The sequence below is a fragment of the Nicotiana tomentosiformis genome, chromosome 5 (assembly GCF_000390325.3).
Source record: "Nicotiana tomentosiformis chromosome 5, ASM39032v3, whole genome shotgun sequence".
Taxonomy (NCBI): domain Eukaryota; kingdom Viridiplantae; phylum Streptophyta; class Magnoliopsida; order Solanales; family Solanaceae; genus Nicotiana; species Nicotiana tomentosiformis.
Genome location: NC_090816.1, coordinates 87,579,529 through 87,586,823, shown reverse-complemented (window position 1 = coordinate 87,586,823; position 7,295 = coordinate 87,579,529). Strand labels below are relative to the sequence as shown.

General features: G+C 40.2%; 1 long non-coding RNA gene across 1 annotated transcript; it reads right to left on the bottom strand.

Annotated features, from left to right (window-relative positions):
* Positions 1 to 4,537: 4,537 nt before the first annotated feature.
* Positions 4,538 to 6,693, bottom strand: LOC138891814 (uncharacterized). Its single transcript, XR_011408144.1, has 2 exons — positions 6,195 to 6,693; positions 4,538 to 4,944 (listed from the first exon to the last, which is right to left on the bottom strand). It is a non-coding gene; the product is annotated as an uncharacterized lncRNA (long non-coding RNA).
* Between the last annotated feature and the right edge of the window lie 602 nt (positions 6,694 to 7,295).

The window sequence follows — 7,295 nt, the reverse complement described above, 5'->3', positions numbered from 1 at the left end:
GTGCTCTCAATAACATGAAGAATCAACCCGACATGATGATATGAGATATCAATAAATGACAACAGAGACTGAGATATGATATGCAAGTGATAGATGTGAGTGAGTACAAAATTATAAATTTAACAAATAGTTCAACAATAATACGACCCATGTGGGTCCCAAAATATCGGCGTGTAGCCAAATCGTGATCTTTAACATGAGTCTCAGCTCAATTTCTATAACATGTGGAGGATATGTGGATAATGATATTATTTAATTATACAACTCCACGGATACAATTAAGTCACGATTCCTATGATGCACGCTCACACGCCCATCACCTAGTGTGTGCGTCATCTCCAAACAATTCATACAACATGTTATTCGGGGATTTATACCCTCAAAACCAAGTTTAGAAGTGTTACTTACCTCAAACCGTATAATTCCTTACTCCGCTATGCCCTTGCCTCGCGAATTGGTCTCTGAAAGTCTCGTATCTATCCATAATTAATTCGATTCAGTAAATACGAATTATAGGAAATTAATTCCATGTGAAAATACAAATTTTTCCAACAAAAATACGAAATTAACTCAAATATTGCCCGTGGGGGCCACATCTCGGAACCCGACAAAAGTTACAAAATATGAACACCCATCCAACCACGAGTCTAACCATATAAATTTTACCAAATTCCGACATCAACTCGACCCTCAAATCTTCAATTAAAGTCCTTGAAGATTTCTACCATTTTTAACCCAATCTTTACCCATTTGAACTAAATAATCTTTCCATAAACCTTATTGATACGTATAAATAATACTCTTACACCCAAGAATTATACTCTTAATCACCTATCTTTACCCAAACTCGAAATTGAAGACTAGGGGTTAGAACCTTACCTCTTGGGTGAAGATCTTGTGATATTTTCTTGTTGGATTTCAAAGCTTGAACAAGATCTTGATGAACAAAGCACTTGAGCTTCTTCCTCTCTCTAGAACACTCTCCTTTCTCTCTAAAAATATCAAAATTTTGCTCCAAAATGAGCTTCAAGGACTATAAATCGAAGTTGGGTCGGGTAAAAAATTAGAAAGAATTGAAGCCCCGACGCAGATTTGCGATCGCATAACACGTATGCGGTCCGCAAACTGACCGCATAATTGAAGATCCAAAACGAAGGTCGCATGGACAGGTCTGCGGTGATTATGCAGCCCGCATACCTATTCTGCGGTCACATAATACACCGTAAAATAGGTCTGCGGTCGCATAATGTACCGCGGATTTCCTCAAAATCTTGCCTCGCATTTGCTTCACTCTGCGGCCATTATGCGGTCCGCAGAGTGATTCTGCGACCGCATATTGGGCCATAGAAATGCCCTCTTCTGCTGAAAATTTTCCTTTTACTCCTCAGTGCATTGTTCAACCCAAATTTTTACAACCTTTGTACTAATTAATCTACCTCAGCACTACAAAACCTTTTCAACTTAAGTTTTAAACCTTTGAACTAAATGTTCCAAATCATTCGAAACCTCACCGGACTCGAACCAGTTAACCCGGTAAATCATAAAATAACTAAAAATCATAACTTGAGCAGTAAATGGGGAGACGGATTTGTAATACTTGAAACAACCGACCGAGTCGTTACAAAAACCATCCTTCAAAACCTTAAGAAAAGGTTGACCGATGCCAAAGAAAAATGGAAGGAAATTCTGCCCAAAGTCTTGTGGACACACCGCACGACCTCAAAATATAGTACAGGGGGCACCCCATTTTCGATGGTCTACGGTGCTGAAGCACTAATACCGAATGAGGTGGGAGAAACGAGCCTCAAGTTCTGATATGCAACCAAAGAATCAAACGCTGAGGCCATGAGCACGAGCCTGAAACTACTGGATGAGAGGCGCGAGGCCGCCCTAGTCCGAAGAGCCAACCTCCAACACATCAATATTGGGGACTTGGTGTTAATAAGAATAACACTAAACATCTGAAACCCGAACAAAGTGAAGCTAGGACAGAATTGGGAAGGTCCAAATTGAGTCATCGGGATTACCGGTAAAGGTTCGTACAAACTCGAAGCAAGAAACGGTGCATAGCTACCGAACAACAGGAACGTGACCCACTTAAAACTATACTACTGCTAAGGTACGACCTCATTAATTTTTTTTAATATTACGAATTGGACTAACACTTGCAGGCAATAACCAAAGCAGAATGTAGCTATTAGGTCTAAAAGCACGTGTTGCACTCTTTTTCCCTTGAACCGGTTTTGTCCCAAATGGGTTTTCTGGCAAGGTTTTTAATGAGGCAACAGTAAATCGTGCTAGCTTAGAGTTAAAGACCGGTTTTAAATTGGAGTCAATGGTTGCATCAACAGTATCCGAGCCCTTTCGAAGATCGACCGCGAATACTAGGGGCTATCACCCTCGGGACAAGATTTTTAGCAAGGAAGGAAACTTTGTGCTCAAAAAGTCTGGGCTCGGTGGTTAGAATTTATTGTAAGGGCCAAACGGTCAAGTGAACTGTGCCCTCGTAGGCCACTTCAGCCTTAATACGAGCTTTTACACGCTTACAATCTTGTACGTTAGGCACAAAAATGAAAGAAAGTTTCTATCTTGCTAACAAATAGTATTTGCTTCTTAAAAGTATCGAGCCTACGCGTTATTCCTACGCGGGAACTTTCGAGCCCAAGGGCTACCATTATTCAGTCCCAAAGCGCTACCCCCACTAGGGGACTGTCGTCCGAGACAATTTCGGGCGGCTCGGGTTATCGAAATCCGGAGGCACAAAACCTATTGGGCAGTGCCTAAAACTAAAAGGTTATGACCATTCTAGAAACGGTTCGGAGACATCTGAAGCCCGTAATAAAAACTTAAGGCCTTCAACAAAATTCTAAACTTGTTCAAAGATTATCCTCGGCAAAGGTATAGTCTAAAAATATTTAAACAAGCATCTTGGAAAAATTTCCGGTCACTCTGAGCTTCCATAAGTTCAAACAAAAATTGCATCGAGGACAGGTCTTGTTCGGACCTCCGAAAAATGACCTATTACTACGTTTGATTCTGTGCTAGGGCATTAAAAATATTTGCAATTGTAAGAAGAGGCTGAAGAAAATAGACTTGAAAATTGCCAAAAAGGAAAACTTTATATATTCCGGAATATCTTTACAAAGGCCAATTAGAAAACGACCTCAACAAAATATATGTGCAAGATACAAAAAAAAAATCCTAAGGCATCTCCGCCTGGTCTTCACCGGAACCCGACTCATCACCAGAACCGTCGGGGCCTTCGGATTCTTCAAACTCCTCGGAGCGCTCTTCACCTCGGGGGATTCTTCAACCTCGAGTCTTTTTGCCTCTTCGATCTCGGCAGATAGGTCGAAGCCTCGGGCATGTATTTCTTCGAGAGTCTCCCTTCGAGAAAGCTGCCTCGTATACTCAGCAGTAGTCTTCAGGCGGGCCTCGGCTGCTTCAACATTGGCCTTATATTGGGCCACCATCTCTTCATCTATTTTGAGCTCCTTGTCAAGGGCATCCCGTTCAGCGATGGTCGATCCTAGTTGAGCTTGGAGGTCCTCATTTTGTCGAGCTCGTGCATCGGCCTTCTCCTTCGCCACCCAAAGCTGAACATACCGAAGACAGCTTGTCCTGAGCAGTTTCCTTCTCCGAGGCCAGCATGTCCATCTTGTTTTTCCACCCGTCGGCCTTCACTTGGACCTCTTGCGACCGGGGTCCATACTTAGAGTGGGGAACTGATTAACCAATTTCGAGCTCGAGCTGAGCCATCCAGCTTTCAGGGAAGTGTATTTTTTTGGGACTTCCAAGTCGCCCAGCTCGGAAAAGTCCTCTAAAGTGGATAAGTCCACACCGTCAAAAAACGAATGAAGGGGATTTTCCGCACACTGTCCCCCCTCGTTGGATTTCTCCTTCCTCGCTTGGGCCTCCTCGAGCATAGACTCGGCGTAGGAGGGCATCCCCAAGATCTCAATTACGCCGGGAACTTCCTCTGGAGCAGAACCTGCATCCTGGAAAGTTTCACCTCGGGTATCCACGTTGGTCTTTTGAGTTTGAGGGGGTCAATCTCACGAGTCTCCCTTTCGGATTAGAGGTGGGCATTCGGTATTTCGGTTTGGTATTTAAGAATTTTGATTCGGTATTCGGTTTATCTATTGTGTATACCAAATACCGTACCAAAATATTTCGCTAAATAAGCAACGCTAACGAGTGACAATCTCCTATGTTTCAATGCCCTGTCTAACTGTTCAGCCAAGAAATGAAGAAATACAATGAAATTGAACAACCATTTCTTCAGAAAGAAGTAAATAGACTTATAGACATGATGCATTTTCTATTTTCTAATGCTGGCATTTGGAGCCAACTCACATTCTTGTGGCTTAATGCCTTAATCCACTATTCAACAAACATGCAACAACAGGGACATGTTGCAAATCAATTACAGAACAAGCTGCAAGTTTGTACGCTTAACAGGCTGCAAATATTTTCTCTGAAAATGGCAGAAAATATATGCAACAGTGGCAACATTAACAGAATAAAAGTAGCAGAATTAACACTTAACAATAGCAGCACTAACAGTAGCAGAATTAACAGTAGCAGTAGGCCAGTAGCATAATTAACAGTAGCAGCAGACTCTAACAAGTAGCAGAATTAAACACACACAGTGCATCAAAAACAACAAAAATAGAGAGGGCATCCCTCAATTCAAGTTCACACTAATAGTCTCGAATCAACTTAGTCTTAATTCTTAAATACGTATTTCAGGAAGACGCTCAAGACAATGCCTAATATGCTTCCTTAAACAACATGTGCCATCCCTCTTTGGATGAACATTATAGACTCGACCACAATGCTTGCACTCTACTTTACGAACTTCTCCGTTATCTTCTTTCACCTCAAAGTATTCCCAAATATGAGAGCGTACTTTAGGAGCACGAGGCATGATTGCACTTGAACCTAAAAAAAATATAAATCATAAGTTAGAATATTATTTTTTGATAATAATAAAATAAAACTACAAAAGTATATCACCAAACAAATAGAGTATTAAACTTATCACTCATGTTGCAAGTTGCAACTATGCATCAAAGTTCAAAGTTCAAACAATGCTAGCAGTGCTTCCATTATTTTCCATATCTAAAGATAATTCAACCAAATATGTCATACAAATAAGCAAGTATGATATATTATTTTGAACTAAAATATACACAAAATATTAAAGCTTACCAAGCTCTAGTTCCTCAAGATACTTCAAGTCTTCTTCAACACTAATAGGATTCTTCTCTTCTCTAAGCCAATCTTGAATACAAACAAGAGCTTGCACACATTTAGGAGTCAATAAATTTAAGAATTTATTTGTATGGATTCAACCATAGAAAGAACACTATATTTGGAATTTTGGATGGATCAATGGATTTGGATCATTTAACAGAGGCATTAGGTCTACACAATTAACAGAATAACAGAGGCAGCAGCAAGCCAAAATATTATGCAATTACAAATAAGCAGCAAAATAAGAAGGTCTACATTTCTAAACGGAATAAGCAGCATCAAGCCAAAACATGGGGAAGAGGAAAACTATCAAACACCATAATCCACACCCCAAAAGGAGGACTAATAGAAAATCATATTAATTGTTGGAAATTTACTCTCTAGCTGCAGTTCATTTTATAGAAAGGATTCCCCATTAGCTTTATTTTGCACAAATAGAAATGCTTTTCTGTTTTTCTCTGTAATTTTGTACTATAAGACATAATACAGTAACAATTGTATTTATGAAATTTAAGATAGAAAACAAAATTGAACTATATGAAATCTCTTTTTAGTATCTTCGAATTAAATTTCTGCACTGAATCAATATTATCATCAGCTGGTTTTCGCTTTCCACAAATAATTACTTTATTAGAAATAGAAACAGATCGCTAAAATCTTCTGAATGCAATTGATGATATTTTGCATTTACCCAATTGCTTTTCAAGGTAATCAAAGAAATCTTGGTAGAGAGCTAAAAAAAAATGCATTCTTTAACAGTTCCAGCACAAAAGAATATGCATGTTCTTCATAAAACAAAAAACTACAAAAAACAAAGGATTAAAAAGTATAAATCTTTTTTTTGTAAAGACAGTGAGACACATACCCAATAATCTAATAAAACCTTAAAAAGGAGAAAGCTTTCAAGTAAATTGTGGAAGAAACTAGAAACATACCTTTGATTCTTTGAAGTCACAACAACCGATCTCTTTGAAGTCACAGTAGTCGGTCTTCGTTTGCCCGTTTCTGAAACTATCGCCCTAATTGAAAGCCTGAAGCTGAAACTATCGCTGAGACACCGACGTCGTTTACCCTAATTGACTTTCTAAATTCTAATTCCCTAATGAGTAATGCCTAATCCCCAATTGAATAAAAGACAAATACTAGAGAGTGGGCTTGGGCTGGGGCGTTGGAGTGGGCAGTGGGCTGGGCATTAGATTAGAAAGTCTTTAAAAAGTGTTGGGCTGGGCAGTATAGCTATTGGTCCAACTTAAAAAATCTTTAAATATTCGGTATTTCGGTATACCGAAATTTTAAGATCCTAATACCGAAGACCGTACCGTAATGCTGAAATACCGAAAATATAATACCGAATTAGACCGAAATATCGAAAAAACCGAAACCGAAATACCGAATTAATTCGGTCCGGTCCGGTTCGGAATTCGATTTTTCAGATTTTATGCCCACCCCTAATTCGGATGCACGGGATAGGTCATCCCGTGGGCTACAAAAATAGATTCATCTTCCGGCTCATCCCTAAGCCGGAGAAGGGAGTCGGAGTCTGGCACCCAGGAACTGGATCCCTTCCTGGGCTTGCGGAGCACCCGCTTCTTTGGTTTCTTCACCTCAGATCCCAGGGAGCCTGAGGGTTTTCTCTTCCACTTCTTCTTTCCCTCCGTGGAAGCAATAGAGGGATTAATAGGCGGGGGCACATCTTCATCCCCTTCTGAAGACCTAAGTTCGGTGGTCTTAGGAAAACCTGCAATAACAAAGAAGAAAGAGGAGTTAGTATAATAAAAGGTGAAGACATAGTGTTGGCTACTCGGAAAGAGGCCTTACCATGAGAACGGGCCTCCCATCGTCCCTTCGAGAGTCCGCGCCATGTGCACTCGAAGTACAAAATCTGAATACAGATGCCCTCGATCCACTCCTTTAACCGGGGAACCACATTCGGAACCCGAGCGACAGCTACACAACCACAAGCATAAATAAGAAGATAGAAATGAAAAAAGAAGAATTTTTTATGTTGAAAGAAGGAGTTGCACTTACGAGACGCA